General features: G+C 35.0%; 1 pseudogene; it reads left to right on the top strand.

The window, feature by feature from the left end:
• The window catches only part of LOC149159916 (arginine decarboxylase-like), a 34,391-nt pseudogene that overhangs the window by 4,427 nt on the left and 12,621 nt on the right, over positions 1-17,343 (top strand).

Below are 17,343 nucleotides of genomic sequence, written 5' to 3'. Positions count from 1 at the left end.
TGAATGTGTTGAACCAGTTGGTGAATGGCAGAAGGGCATTCATTTGGTCAGATTTATTAGATCTTCAGTTGAGAGTCCATGTGACTAATGCTTGGAATTTGCCCAATGATGAGCAAGAGAGATTCTATATTTTTTCTTATTTACTTAATTCAATCTGTGCCCAACATCATTTTCTTGGCATGGGTTGCACATTGACACCCTAATATAATGTCTTCAACATTTATTGCAATTTACTTTCTGAATGTAGCCACAAAGGAGTTATGGCAAGGCTAGATTACAATTTCATTATCTTGATGTACAACTTTATCTTCGAGGAGGATCCACCTTGCATGTACCAAGAAGCGATGGAGGCAATACTCAACATTGTAGACTAGTATGCCTCACTTGGTGACACCTATAGCAAGATGTTTAGTGGAGAGAAGCCTTCACATGTTCTACCAAGGTATGCCACAGATAAGTTGGTCATGCAAGAGGTCGCATAGCACATCTCCACAAGGTTATCAGTAGGGTTACATAGGATGAAGAAAGTACCATGGCCCGCTCTTCCTTTGTTGGTCAGATTGTATGAGATTAAGAGCTTTAAAGATCCAAATTTTCAAGCTAATGAAATAGAGAAGTTTGAGTTTGGCACCAAAGACTTCAATCCATATGATCCCCACAGTATTTGGAAGAACCATTGTGTGAAGGTGTACTATCCATGGATCCATGGGACATGTCATTAGGAAGAGGTGGACCCTTGGAGGTATTGTTACAACTACTCCAAGCTCAATGAACCAGTCAGTGTATCCACAACATGGAAAGTTGCACTACAGGCATCAACACCACAGAAGCAAAAACAACATCAACAATAAGAAGGAAAGCGATGTAGGACAAGGGTAAAAGGAAGATTTTGAAGAATGCAGAGGCTAATAAAAGCTACAAGTACAAAGAAAATCCTCCCATTTAGAAAGAAGGTTTAGAAATGGAGGCAATGAGGAAACAATGCATAGATAGAGAAGAGTGAAGGAAGAGAGAAAAAAAAAGGTTCAAGGAAGTAGAAAGGAAGTTGCATGAAACAGAGAAGAAGTTGAAGGAAGAACAAGAGATAAGAAGGAGAGATATGGATAAGAAGCAAAAATAGGATCAACAAGAAGGGCAAGGCAAGATGATAGAGAAAACTATGCCCATACAGGTAGAGGAGTCAAAATACCTAGAAAATGAAGAAGACAATGAGGAGATCTAGGATCAGGAGATTGATCAACAGATTGAGAAAATGGTTGAAGAAACAAACATGGAGTTGGGACAGGAGCCACATGAACAAGATACTGACCTCATGTCGAGAGTTCTTAAGGTTTCTCTTGAGTCTCCAACACCCCGAGTATCAAAACAAGTCCTACGATAGAAACGAGAGATTGTTCGCGTTGATGATGATCCAGTGATGGATGTGTACAATCTATCATTCAAGGAGTTGCAATAGAAAACTATACATGCATGGAGAAATAATTTCCCAGATGATCACGCATCACCGACATTTACGAAAGAAAGGGTGATAGTGTCAGATTTCAGAAAGCATCCAGTCACCATGGTCGATGCCACTATGGCTTATGCAGAAGCCATGAGCTCAAATGTCAAGTTCCTATTAGCAGAGAATGAATAGGTGGCATAGAAATTTGTAGTGGCAGAGATGAGGAAAGTGATAGTTGCTGAAGTATCAACTCTTGAGGCCCCATGTGAAAACTTTATGATGTATTTGTCACCATGCATAAGGCGGTTGTCCATCTATATGGTTTCCAGTGGTAGAGAGGAAATATTGTCCAAGATCTTAGGGACATACATGCTGCTATCACCAATGTGAAATAATGGACAATGAGATACAAGGAGCCCCGCTTCACTTTCTCAAAATTATCAAGCCATAGGCAGAGCTAGACAAATTAAAGATATGGATGCAGATCCAAAATTATGAGAAGCTTGCCCCATTTTTCAATAACATATAGGCTTCATATGTGTCATTTTATAAGATATTAGATGTCATTGTGAGAACACATAGGATCATGTCAATCGGTTCACTCACCGAAGCTAAGGAGAAGAACCAAGTCCATATAAAGATTGAAAAGTACATGGAGCACATAAGGTGAGAGATAACCACCAATTACTTGGAGCTGAGCGTAGAAAACATGTAGAAGTCTATTAGTGGTCATGCAGTGGTTAAGACCAAGAAACACATGCTTCAGGATGAGTTGGAAAAAGGTTCTGAGACAATATAACTAGAAGTTATGGAGGCAAGAGTCCCCTATCAAAAAGACACTATCAAGGAGTTTGGTATTACTACGTCACTAAGAGTCATCAAGTGGAGGTTGTCGTGTTGGTCTTTTCCCAAACTTCTTAGTCATTGTGTTTTTCCTTCTTAGGTTGTCTGTAGCCTATTTTGTCTCACATGGGTACATGTCGAAAATGTATATTATCTGTAAATATGTTGTAAGTGAAATTCCAATTGTCATTAGCGGAATGTGAATAATCACTATGTAATATAATGAATTATTTATAAAGGAAATTGAAGATTCATGAGGGTAGTCAAAGAGTCACAAAGGGTAATGTCAAGGGTCACCCCACCATTTGGTATAAATAGAACCTCATAACTCATAGAAGGGGATTTTGGGATCCAAGCTTTTGGCTAGGCTTAGGCTTAGAAAAGGCTTGGGAGTATTGTGACGAGCCTTTTCTTCTCCACAACATAGAGCAAATATACTTGTTTGGAGGAGAAGGTGTTCCTAACTGTAATGTTCCACTATTAGGGCTACTGGCATCAATCAATTATGTATTGATGGAACTTTCACTTAAAATAGTAATAACAGAGCCAACACACTTTCATACATATTTTGTTATTATAGTTGGACTATTCTAGTTTCTTTAGAAATATATGTTGTTTAACTTATGCATTTTCTTATGAACTAATTTCTATGCAATTGTATGAATCTTGTTTAATGTGTGTTTCTAGAATAACCCATCACTTTGGTTTGTGTACTATTATGCTTTCCATCTTGTGATGTCATTTCACTTGTGTGTTCCTTCCAGGATGCATACTATCATAGGCTTTTAAGGGACACACTTATTTTCCCCTCCATGTGTTACAACCCTGACACATCTCACTTCCCTCACTGCAAGTTTAAACACTTGCTTCCAACCAAAGTCATCATAATTACTTGTGTGTTCTACCATGGCCAAGGCACTACGTGACCACTCACTACAGGGAATCCTACTCCAAAGGGTCTGAGTTCTAGTTGGGAATTCTTACTGAGGAGATCCCCTTAAATGTTGGAAGATCCAGCTATATCAAACGGATTGAAAGAAATGGTCCAATGAAGTTAGTCTCATAAATTAAATCCATTTATCATGATATTAATTCTGATGGTGTTAAATTTAAACTCATGACATTCATTAAATTCCCATACCCTACCTATTCACACTACCTGGAGTCTCTTCAAAGCTAGTGAACAAATGAAATCCATGACCTTTAATAAACTTGTAGAGAAAATTAGAGAAAGAGATAAATCCTTTGCGAAGAAGGAGTCACTTCCCAATTCCAATGTTGGGACTTTGTATCTCGCACAAAAGGAACAAAAGTCTCAAGGAGTATCTAATAGGAATGGAAAAAGTGGTAGAGGTCTTGGTAAGAAACAATCTAGAGATAGTGGGTAACAATCATCAAGGTGACAGGAAGCAAAAACATTTTTAGAATTCTAAACAAATTATTAAGTCCTATAGGTGTCATAAACTTGGTCATACTTGTTTGGTTGTGTTATATTCTTTCCACGACTAGCCCACGTAGTTAATCAGGGGGTTAGAAGGGGGGCAGAACCCCCCCTTCGTTGCATGAATTGCGTAGCAGGGGGAGTCAGAGGGGGTTTGAGGGGTGTAGGTAACCCCACTCAATGGGATACCCTTATTAGGTTCTTCAACCCTATATTAGGTTGGGTGGACCTACCTATGGTTTTGTGCATGATTTTTCACACATGGTTTTAGACACGATGGTTTTCAGTCCATGGTTTTGGACGTGATGGTTTTCAGTCCATGGTATTGGATGCTTCGGCATGTATAAATATGTATTGTATCATTCAAAGGAACATAATGAAAAATCAAGGTGGTAATCTTAATTTTTGGATCCAAGGGAATATCTCTGTGTATATGTGTTTTATGTGTTATGCTATTGCATTGTTTATTTTCTATGTTTTAGAATTTGTATGTAGGTAATTTCCGTACCGGTTTAAAACCTACATTTGGTATCAGAGTTGTTTTGGCTTCAAGGGGATGCCTTTGTTGCTAAGGGGTTTTGCTCGGGCCGGTAGTAGACCCTGTTCAGTGGGAGATCTACGAAATCGATTCTGGTGGTGAAAGAAGATGGAGAGTAGTGGAAAGATAGAGATTGAGAACTTTAATGGTCAACGTTTTGAGTTGTGGAAACTCAAGATGGAGGATTTGTTGGTGGATAATGATTAGTGGATCATGGTAGATCGGGGTACTAAACCAATGGGAGTGTTCGATGAAGAATGCAAGAAGTTAGATCAGAAGGAAAAGAGCACAATACGATTGTGTGTCTCAGATTCATTATTGTTGAATGTATCAGGGGAAGCTATGGCGAAGGCTTTACGGGACAAGTTAGGGACTTTGTACCAATCTATGTCACTTGTGAATAAACTGTTCCTATGGAAAAAGCTGTATAACTTGAGGATGAAAGATGGAGAGTTGGTGACAAAGCATCTAAACACATTTAATATTGTGGTAAGTCAGTTATTATTTGTTCATATTAAAATTTCAGATGAAGATAAGTGCATCAATTTGTTGTTTTGTCTACCAGATTCATGGGATAGTCTGGTTATTGCAATAGGTAGCAATGCAACTTCCTTGTAGTTTGATGAAATAGTCTCATCCTTGCTGATGGAGGAAATGAGACGAAAAAATATGGAGAGCCAGAATGGTGATACGTTGTATGTATGAGAACAGTCCCATAAAAGAAACAAAAATAATTCATCAAGTGGGAGATCTCAATCTAGATGGAGATGTAAATCTCCAAGAAAACATGTAAAGGTGGTGTGATAGAAATGAGGAAAGGAAGGGCACTACAAAAGGGACTGTAAATCTAAAGCTCTTGATAAAGGAAATCGATCTGATGATGCTCCTTCTGTAGAGGAAAAAACCACCTCAAATGAAGGTGGGGATGTGTACTTGGCTTCTTCAAGTACACATGTAGATCATGAGGTATGGTTGATTGACTTAGGTGCATCCTTCACTTCACTCCCCATAGAGAGTGGTTCTGCGAGTATGAGAAATATGATGGTGGTGATGTCTTCTTGGGGGATAACAAGAATGCTAGAATCGTTGGTCACAAAAAGGTAAAGTTGAAGTTGCAAGGTGGAATGGTTAGAATACTTCTAGGTATTTTGTATATTCCTGCATTAGCCAAAAATCTGATTTATGTAAGCAAGTTGGATGATGCAGGTGTAGAAATGATGTTCGAGAATGATACCTGCAAGATGGTTTCCGGGGCACTGGTGTTGATTCGAGGAGTTCAAATTGGAACTCTGTACAAGCTGCAAGGTAGCACTGTTGTTGATGGGTGCAATAGTTCTGTGGTTCCTAAAAGTGGAGCAGAAAATCTATTGGTCTCTAGAGAGAAGACCATGTTGTGGCATCAAAGGCTTGGACATATTGGAGAGAAGGGCCTTTGAATACTTCATGGTAAACGTATGGTAGAAGGTATGAGTAATAACTCTCTGGATTTTGATTTCTGTGAAAATTGTGTATATGGGAAGCATAATAGGGTGAGTTTCCCCTCCGGTGGTAAGAGGGCAAATCAAATATTAGGGCTTGTGCATAGTTATGTGTTTGGACCTCTGAAGGTTCCATCACTAGGTAAGTCTGTGTACTATGTATAATTTATAGATGACTTCTTAAGGAATACATGGATATATTTCCTGAAGAAGAAATCTAAATTCTTTGATAGGTTTAAAGAATTTAAGGCTTTGGTGGAAAACCAGACAAAGAAGAAGATAAAGGTGTTGAGGACAGATAACGGTGGAGAGTTTTGTAGTAAGGAATTTGAAGAATTTTGGAAGAAGTGTGGTATAGCACGGTAGAATACTACACCATACACACCTGAGCAAAATGGAGTTGCAAAAAGAATGAACAAGACCTTGATGGAAAGGGCAAGAATTATGCTCAATGGTGTCAGGTTAGGACAAGAATTCTAGGCAGAGGTGGTGGAGATAGCATGTTACCTGGTCAACAAATCACCTTCATCAGTGTTGGAGGATAAGACTCCACAAGATGTATGGACTAGTAAGAAACCCTCTCTTTCACATCTAAGGGTATTTGGATGTGATGCATATGTACATGCTCCAAAGGAGAAAAGAACCAAGTTGGATAGTAAATCTGAAAAGTGCATGTTTATTGGGTATAAGGATGGTTTAAAGGGTTATAAGCTTTGAAACCCAGTAACAAGGAAGTTTGTGTAGAGCTGAGATGTGGTGTTCAGAGAGGTGAAAGTTGTTATTAAACATGAAGTCTAACCAAACGAACCTGAGAAGATAGAGTTTGAGTTAAAGGAGGAAGAATCAGACTCTATAGTAGAGGAGGAATTAGAAGATGAAGAGCCACAAACTCGGGGTGTGAGAAGATCAGTTCTAGAAAGAAGGTAGCCAAAAAGGTATATTCCATCTGCTTTCTATTGAAATTTTGCTTTATGTATTACTGATGATGATCCCAGAACTGTGAAGGAAGCAGTAGATTCAGAGGATGGAAAACTCTAGAAAGAGGCCATGGTTGGTGAAATGGCATCTTTGCACAAAAATGAGGCTTGGGATCTGGTGGAGTTGCCGGCTGGAAGAAAATCCATTGGTAGCAAATGGGTGTTCAAGAAGAAGACAAATTCAGAAGGAAAGGTGGAGAAATACAAAGCTCGCTTGGTGGCAAAAGGTTATTCTCAGGTGCCGGGAATTGATTTTGGTGATATTTTTTCTCCTGTTTCCAAGGTAACTTTTATTAGATCACTTTTATATGTTGCTACTGCTTTTGATTTAGAGGTAGAATAGATGGATGTGAAGACAACATTTCTTCACGGGGATCTACATGAAGCAACCTGAAGGCTTTGCGGTGAAGGGTAAGAAATAAATTGTATGCAAGTTAAAGAAGTCTCTGTATGGGTTAAAATGGTCACCAAGGATGTGGTATCAGAAATTTGATACATTTATATGGGGACTTGACTTCACCAGAAGAAAAGTAGATCACCGTGTGCATTCTAAATTAATTGGTGACCGTGCTATTTATTTGGTCTTGTATGTGGATGATATGTTGCTGGTTGGAAATGACAAAGAAATTATCTAGGATTTGAAGAGCCATTTGTCGTCCAAATTTGACATGAAAGATCTTGGTGCTGCAAACTATATTTTGGGCATGGAAATTAAAAGAGATCAGACAAAGAGGAAGCTCTGGTTAAACCAAGGGAAGGATGTTGAGACAATATTGCAGAGGTTTAATATGCAGGATAGTAAACCAGTGAAGGTTCATGTTCTTGTAGTTGTAAAGTTATCTGCTCAATAGTGTCCAAAGACACAAGAAGAGGAAGAAGACACGTCCCATGTTCCATATGCAAGTGTAGTCGATAGCCTGATGTATGCGATGTCTGTACAAGACTAGACATTTCACATGCAATGGGAGTATTGAGAAGGTTTATGTTAAAACCAGGGGAGGAGCACTGGACAACAATGAAGTGGGTTTTCAGGTATTCACATGGAACTAGTGATTATGGTTTGTGCTACCTAGGAAGACTAGGATTGGATAGAGTGTTGGATATTCTTGGCTTTGTTGATGCAGACTGGGCTGGAGATTTGGATCAGAGAAGATATACAAGTGGGTATGAGTTTAACCTATTTGGAGGTGCAGTTAGTTGGATGAGTAAGAAACAATCTATAGTGGCACTATCAAATACAGAGGTAGAATACATGGTAGCCACTCATGCAAGCAAGGAAGTAGTTTGGTTGCAGAGATTTTGTTCAAGTATGGGGTTAGTACAAGGAGTTATAAGGATAGACTGTGACAGCCAAAGTGCAATTTTCTTGGAAAATAACCCTACATACCATTCAAAGACAAAGAATATTTATGTTCAGTATCACTTTGTGAGGGATATGATAGAAGGCAAAAAGGTGTTGTTGGTAAAGGTGCACACATTGAAGAATACTGCAAATGCATTGACAAAATCTGTGAGCTTTGAGAAGTTTTCTTGGTGTAGAGAAACAATGGGTGTTGTAGGGTTGGATAATTCACTAAGCTCTCTTGTGGCCCCCTGTGGAAAGAAAAGAACAAGTGGGAGAATGTTGGGGTGTGTTATATTGTTTCCACGATTGTCCCACGTAGTTAACTTGGGGGTTAGAAGGGGTGCATAGCCACCCCTTCGTTGCACCAATTGCATAGCGAGGAGAGTCACATGGGGTTTGAGGAGTGCAGGTAACCCCACTCTATGGGGTCTGGGGCAGTGCCCTAGAAAATTTTGTTTTTGGACCCTATATTAGGTTGGGTAGACCTACCTATGGTTTTGTGCATGATTTTTCACACATGGTTTTGGACGCGATGGTTTTCGGTCCATGGTATTGGATGCTTCGACATGTATAAATATGTATTGTAACATTGAAAGGAACATAATGAAAAATCAAGTTGGTAGTCCCTGTTTTGGGATCTAGGGGAAAATCTCTGTGTATGTGTTTTATGTGTTATTCTCTCGCATTGTTTATTTTCTGTGTTCTAGAATTCGTATGTAAGTAATTTATGTATGGGGTTAAAACCTACATTTGGTATTAGAGCTATTTTGGATCCCCCCTAATTGTCGTAGACCTTGGGAAAATATTAATGAGAAGAAAGAGAAACAACCTCCAGAAAAATGAAAATCACTTGAATCTACCCACTATATTGTTGGACATTGTAATTTTAGTATAAATGATATATTCTGCTCTACACTTTCCTCTGTGCAAGAAACTTGGATATTAAACATTGGAGCCACTTTTCATATGACCTTTAGAAGAGATTTATTAGAAAAACTGAATGATCATATTGATGGAGTAATTTTTTTTGTTGATAAATCACAAATAAAGCCTTCATGAATTGGATCTATATGACTAAAACTATCAGGACTTGTTGATTATGTTTTACATGATGTTCTTTATATTCCTAAATTTCAAAAAAATTTGCTATCTCTTATAAATATTGGTAGTAAGGACATTTTATACATATGTTTGATGGAATAGTTGAAATCCATGGAGACTCTAATGATGAGGTTGTTATGGCAGGTGTTGTAGAATATAAAATTTTGAAACTCAATGGAACATCATCTTCTACATTTAATTATGCTCTTTTAACTCAGAAAAGTGATACTTTGTCTTCCAAGTTGTTGTTGGATTCTTGTTTTGGTCATATAAAATATGATAGTATCAAGATTACAAAACAGTGGCGAATTAAAGGGCTTCATATTGTTCAAAGAAAACTTACTCCATGTGATGCTTGTATTTTAGGCAAGCATAGTAAGCAGCATTTTCATAACTCTTCTTCTAGAGATTCTAGGAAGTTAGATCTCATGCATTCATTTATGTGGGCCCATGCTTGTTCCATATACCAATGGTAGTAAATATTTGATGACTTTTATTTATTACTACATGAGGATGTGTTGGGCTTATTTATTGAAAGAGAAATATTAGAATTTTTTGCAACTTTTAAAAATTTCCATTTATCGATTAAAATTGAAACTCAAATTAACATTGGAACTTCACGATTTGTTAATGGTGGTGAATACACATCTCATGATTTTGAACAATGTTTGGAGGACAAGGGAATTAAACATCAAAGTACAATTCATCATAACCTACAACAAAATAGTGTTGCAAAGAATATAAATGAAACATTACTAAATATGGTGAGATCAATAAATTTTCTAAGAATTGTTAAGTTGATGTTTTCAAGAGAACCAATGGTATGTGTAGTGTATATTCACAATCAATGTCCTTCTTCTTCGATCATTAATAAGTCTTCCTATGAAATGTTGTATAATTGTCTCCCTGTTGGTCAACGTTTTAGAGTTTTTGGCTCTCTATTCTATGCATTGATTCCTAAACATCAACGTAACAAATTGGGTGTTAGGAATAAAAAATGTATTTTCTTAGGATATTCTACTACATATAAAGCTTACATGTTGTATTATGAGGAGAACAAAAAATTTAATATTTTACGAGATGTAATTTTTCTTGAATCTACTAAATATTCTTCCATTGTTGATAGACAACTTATTCATTTCGATAAGTTAACTTCGAAAATGTTTTAGTATGAATGAGATAATGATCTTCCAAATTATGAAGGGGGGATTCGCATTCTAGATCGGTGTGTGGCTTTCCTTCAGTAAATTTTCCATGCTCAAGAGAGAATGAAGAAAGGTTGGATCATGATAATGTTGTTTTTACAAAACAGTATTTTGGATGATTTAAATGTTCTCGAAAAATTAAAATTGGATGATGATATTGTTTTTGTAGGATTATAAACTACTCTTGAAGAGCCTCTACTTCAAGATTAGCAACCACCATAGCAATCACTACTACGATCAACAGAAAACAAGATATTTCCAAAAAAGGATGATGAATTTTTCACATGGATTTCTACTAAACAAAATATTTGTGAATTTAATTTTTCTATTGTTAATGAACCTACTACCCTTGAAGACGCTATTAGTTGTAGTGAATGGAAAGATGCCATCCAAAGGGAATATTATTCTCTCATAAAACATGGAACTTAGAGGTTGGTGGATCCTCCTATTGGCATCAAACCCATTGGTTATAAGTGGGTTTATAAAATTAAGTATAAGGAAGATGGCTCACATGAAAAGCACAAAGCAAGACTTCTAGAAAATCGGTATGAACAAAAGGAAGGTGTTGATTATACAAAAACATTGCTCCTATAGGTAAATGGGGAGCTATTAGAACTTTCGCTTTTCTTTCACCCTAGGAATGGTATGAAAAGATAACTAGGCATCTTCTTATGTTGAATGATAATAATTTAGATCTACATGATGCAACTTAATTTATCAAAAAAGTCAGAAGATCAGTTGTGAATCTAATTTTCTATGTTGATGATTTAAAGATCAGGAGGAACAATGATGAATATATAGAATTTATTAAAAAGGAGCTACGAAAATTTTTTTGTATGACAAATTTGGGTTTACTTCATTATATTTACGAATTTAAATTGATAAAAAACAAAACCATATTTTTATTTCTCAGAAAAATATATTGGACAATTTTTTGAATAAATTTGGAATCCAGGATTGTAATCTTATTTATAATCCAATGGAATAGAACCTAAAGCTTACTTGAAATGAACACATTCCATTCAAAGATCCAGTAGAATATAGGAAACTTGTTGGAAGTTTGACTTATATTACTACTACTCGTCCTAACATAAAATTTGTTATAGGGATACTTTCTAGGTTTATGCATCAACCCTGTGAAGCTCATTGGGTTGCAACATGATGAGTGCTCAAATATTTAAAAGGAAATCAGTCGTATGTCCTAAAATGCTCTAAAGTATCAAACTTCCATCTCACTGGTTATTTAGATGTTGTTGTCGATGGTGATAAAAATCATGGGGTGTCTACTTCTGGTTATTTGATAAATCTTGGATCAACATCTATCACTTGGATATCATGAAAGAAATTTGTACCTATTGATTCTAACAATGATGCTAAATTTTTTATTTCATCTCAAGATATAAAAGAAATAATTTGGCTTCAAAGAAAACTTGAACATTTGTAGGAGAAACAAAAGACTTCAATGCCTCTCTTTATTGACAAAACTTATGCGATTCAGTTGGCCAATAATCCTAGATTCCATGATCGAAAAAGACATATAAACACACAATATCACTTGATTTGACGTCATTTAAAGGCCAAAAACATTCATCTGAACCATTTTCCTACTTTAGAGAAATATGCAGACATCTTTACCAAAGCATTGGGATGTAAAAGGTTTGGAAAGTTCAGAATGTTACTTGGCATGCCAAATTTCCCTTCGGATTAAGGCGCCGGGGGGGGAGGGGTGGTTGTTAAACTAATGCTTTGAGATTGTATTGCACATAATTGATTAGGTGATAGTTTTAATTATTTTTGATAACTCATTGAGGAGTTATTGACACATAATTAGACATAACAGTCTCCTACGTGCTCCTCCTTTGTATAGATAAATTATTTCAAACTCAATACATCAAATTTTGTTGTGGAGTTTATTCACGGGCATGTCTATGGTTAGGACAATGAGCATGTGATTGTTGATGATTTATAATTGTTTTAATTAAATCTAACCAAATATGGTTATTCATTTTTGTTTTCTATTATAGTTGATATTAGTTTCTTATTTACAGATTAGTTAGACAAATTTGTCAACTCGAAGTTGACCACTAAAAGAATTACACATCTTCCTCATGCTAAACAAAACAATAACTATTATTACGATTACGCTTTCAAAAAGACATAACATAATTCTCTTATCTATTTTAAACATATTAATTTGCAACATCTAAAAAGTTGATTCCATAACATCGGTCAATTCAAGTTAATATCAACTAAATCAAGTTTAGTTTAACATTAAAATATTAATTACAATATTCAGACAAGTTTCACACTATAGGACACTGGTTGGCTGAAAAAGGTAAAATTAAATGATAAGCAACATATATTATTCTTAATCTAGTTGATGCTCATCTACCAACATAGGTCCATCTTAACTCGAGATTTACCACCCACTTAGAGGGATCAAAATTCTCATGATGCAAGCTTCTTCTTGACTGAAAAATTTGAAGAAAGGTTTGCATCTCAAGATATTCAATTCCTCTAATATCTTGCTAGATCCTTACTTAAGATGGATATATCATTTTTCTTAACAATATTATTTACTTTATATAAATTTTACACCTCTATATATAAAGGAATTCACATATTTAATTTTACTTCACCTTGTTTTAATCTTTATGGAATATCCATGGAGTATTTTTGGTATTAATGAGTATAAAAGGTTTAGATATATCTCAAAAGTAATTATAGAATATTTTATTTTAAATTTAATTAAAAAAATGTTATAAAATTATGTTAACATTAAACATTTGGCCCATAGTATTGTAAAAATTCTATTTAGAAGTTAATAATATCCATGGTAAAGTGGAGTGAATATCGGTGGCTAGGAATCTTGTTATACTCTAAATTTATTGTAAGTATTAAGTTTTCATGGGATTATTAATTAAATTTAAATATGATTGTGGAATCATTATTTTAGTTTATATGGTAAAATAGATCTTAAATGATAACTACTATTTATATGTTATATACTTTAATGTGATATATGTCTCTCTCTCTCTCTCTCTCTCTCTCTCTCTCTCTATATATATATATATATATATATATATATATATATATATATATATATATATATATATATATATATATATATATATATATATATATATATATATATGTGATGATGATGATGATTAACATCCACGAAGACTAATATGGTCTATGGGACCTTAAGAAAGGAGAAGTTAATTAGGATTATTAGAAATTTTATTTCTATGATCAAAAAGGAGGGAAAGAAGCATTCTGAGGTCACTATAGTTTTGCTAATTAAATAAGTCAAGGAGGTTGGTAGTGGGAAAAATGTTTTTGAAATGAGAGTGGATGTGAGTAAGGGTCTGATGATCTAAGAGAAAGTTCTTTTCATCTTTGAATCTCGTAGTATTGTAGAGGAGGCATATTCTCTCGTCGCAAGGTATCTTGGGAAGAGACGAAAATCCAGTTCCACTCTAGACTTCATGAGAACTAGTCCTGATCCTTGCAATATTCATTCTCTTTTTAGAACATGTTGAGACAAAAAGGTGGTTTTGGTTAGCAAGTGTAGGGATGATTACCTATTTATAGTATCTTAAGTTTATTTTCCCCTCTAACTCCTTATCACTCCACAACTTTTCCTTAAATCTAGAAATAATGACGTTTTTAATATTATCCTTATTCCCCAAGATGATCTCCGTATATATCTCTGTGTGTGTGCGTGTGTGTGTGTGTGTGACTGTGTCTAGTATATATTTGAAGTGGGAATGAACTATTATTGTAAAATGACTAGCGACTCTAGTTTTTCGGTTCAAGCTCGAGCCTTCTAAACCAGGAGAATCAAAGTGGGGTCACTACCAAGTTAGTTGGATTTCAAAATATATTTCCATTCAGCGCTTTCATCGTTCCCATCTCTCACTTCCTTCTAGAATGAACGCACATTATATAGAATTATGAACCACAAACATTAGGTTGACTTTATATATTATGACTTTCTTTTGTCCAAAAAATTATTTGAAATTTCATTAATAAAACAGTATTATGATATAAAAAATTCAATTTTATTATTTTTATTATTAGTTACACCATGAGGTGTTTATCTCTAAAATGAACTCCACTATGTGCCATTGTGTATTGTATTGCGTTGTTGATTTGATATGTTAGACGATTAAAAAAAAAATCGCCGCCTGATCATCATAAGTGGTTATAGTAAACATTGTTTTGAAAGTTTGTTACCATAATGACCCACACTACTGTGAATCTCGAGAGACGGTAAAATGGTGAGAAGGGTTGCCGACCCTGGCTTGCTTAGGTGTTGTGGTGTCTCCCCATCATAACCCCCTTTTTACCTATGTCTTTCCCGAGGAGGGCCCTCTTCCTGTTCACTTGGTTCCAACTTTTCCCAACCCCTTCTTTTCCAAATGCAGTGGTGTAGGCATTGTTGCTGCACCCATCTCCTAGTTTGTTTCCCATTCTTCAATGTTGTATAGCTTCGAGATGTGGGTAGCTCCATATATTGTGGTGAATGAGAAAGGGAACATGGTTTTTTTACCATGTGGTTATCATACTCTTCATTTATAAAGAATTCGATGTGATGGAGGTCGTCAAGAAGGTGGTTAGTTCCAAATATTTGGGAGGGCTCAGAATGTCAACACTCCTTATAATTAGGTTTCCTGATGTGTTGAAGCAAAACATGGAATCTCCACAATAGGCCTTTTATTTTGTCACGATGATGTAGTAGTATGAGTCTTATTTTTAGGGGGTTTACCCTGTTAAATGAAATCAAGATCAATGTCTTTTGGAGAGCATTGCGGAGTTTCGGACTTCTCTAGTTTTACTCTTATGTAATTTCCTACAATGGAAATCATGTATTTGTGGCTGAATATGGCATGTTGTGTGTGCACGTAGACGTATTTAGAGTCTTCAATAACTCAATAATCCATATTATATGTTCAAAAATAAGCTACAAGATTTATTTCATGTACCCAACCAATTATGACTACATGAGTTCATGCTTTCTATATACAAATGAATAATATAAGTTAGTTGAAATTAGTTGTTAATTATTCTACATTTAAACCTAGTTAAGTTGTTTTTATAGCTACAATTGGAGCAAAAGATCTTGTCAGTTGGCATAATTCTTCGATGGTGGAGTAAACACTTTAATTCCATACAAGATGCACTAGCTTTAGATGTAATGGTGTTATTAGGCGGGGTTAGATAGGCTTTGTCTCTGACAGGCCGACGATGTTAGTTAGTCTAGAAAAATCAGAAGAATTTTTTTATAATAGTTCATATATATATGAGATATTGTTACTTTTTTTATGGTAATAGAAATTTGTTTTTCTTAATAATAGAGAATATTTTTGCTTAATGTTCATTTTTATTTGGTTCGTCTTTATCTTTATTTTTAGAATTTGAAAATGTTAACATGAGTTGTTGTTGTAGTGTTTTCTTATCAAAGATGTATGAAAATAACCCACTTAAGATTGTGGATGACAAGCAATCTCAACAATATAAATGGATACTAAACATTGTAGACTTGTAGCACCTGATAGAAACAAAACATGCCAAAGTCCAGATCTATGCTATAGTCATAGTTGAACAACAAAAATAAATACTAATAACTCCAATCATCCAATGGAAACCAGATATGTAAAGAATTACTTTATTATAATACCTATCGAGAGAACATATAAATGTTACCAGTACCCCTTTATGGGATGGGTTCTTGGCTATCCTCAAACATCTTTAGTTTGTGTAGAGTGTCTCTCCTCTATAATGTGAAAACCCAACAAAAATATGGTGTGTGACAATGAAAATAATTAGAGTTACAACAATGAGAATAATCAAAAGTGAATAATGAATGGAAAACCCTTCTATTTATAACAAAATATTGAGTTATCCTTTAATACTAAGCAATAATAAAATATTGTTGATTCCATTCTTGGAATAACCACATGGAATATTTTATTATATTTGTTTAGGAGGGAAAAAGTATTTAAACTTATTTAGAAATAACAAATAAATAAATGATTTATTTATCAACTCAAGGAATTAGTTAAGGAATAATAAACAAATAAGGATTTATTTACTTATTCCTAAGGGATTTAGTCAAATTTGACAAAGAATAATAATTAATTAGTGATTAATTAATTATTCTTAGAGAAAAATAAGATAATGAATGATTTATCTATTTATTTTTCATGATTGGGTCAAATATGACAAGGAATAATAATTGAACAATGGTTTAATTAATTATTCCTAGAAGAAAATCAAATAAATTATGATTTATTTAATTATTCTTAATGGGTTTAACTATAAGTTAGTTAACAAAGGTGGTTTATTAAGTAATTTCTCATAGTGAAAGCAATTCTACTGTGGTAAAATTTGCTTTGCATGGTGTACTTCAATCCATCTAGTAAATTAAGCTAGATGATCAACTTTTAAGTGATAACAGATTGCCTCCAAACGTACTATTGTTAGGAGAAAAACATATGACCGAAGTAGGTTGTAAAGACACAATCACTAGAAAACACAGGGGAGTCAGAGAGAGAGAGAGAGAGAGAGAGAGAGAGAGAGAGAGAGAGAGAGACCAATAAAGCTGAATTGAAAGAGGATATGGATAGAGGGGGTGAGACTAATGCAAGTCTCATTTTATGTTGTGGTACCAAACCTAAATGAGATGAGGGAGGAATACACATACATTCCGAGATAACTTAGTAAAAAATAATGGTTCACCCAGAAATATAAAACTGAGCAATGAAGTACATGCTGAATGGTACATGACATGCTGGCATTACAGAGACAGAAAATAATACAATGTGTCCCATATGCATAATGCACCTAGAAAAACATGAGCCAGGACTGAATATAGTAATATCTGACTACATGAGATACAAAGCCCCTTCCCTAAAAAACAATGGGTGGGATGGAGGGTAGGATAAACGGAGAAGCCCTGCTGA

This window comes from Pinus tabuliformis, chromosome 5_2 (assembly GCF_031772625.1).
Source record: "Pinus tabuliformis cultivar Carrire ecotype Pingquan chromosome 5_2, CPIR1, whole genome shotgun sequence".
In the NCBI taxonomy this organism is placed as follows: domain Eukaryota; kingdom Viridiplantae; phylum Streptophyta; class Pinopsida; order Pinales; family Pinaceae; genus Pinus; species Pinus tabuliformis.
This window is presented reverse-complemented; position numbering and strand designations above follow the sequence as displayed.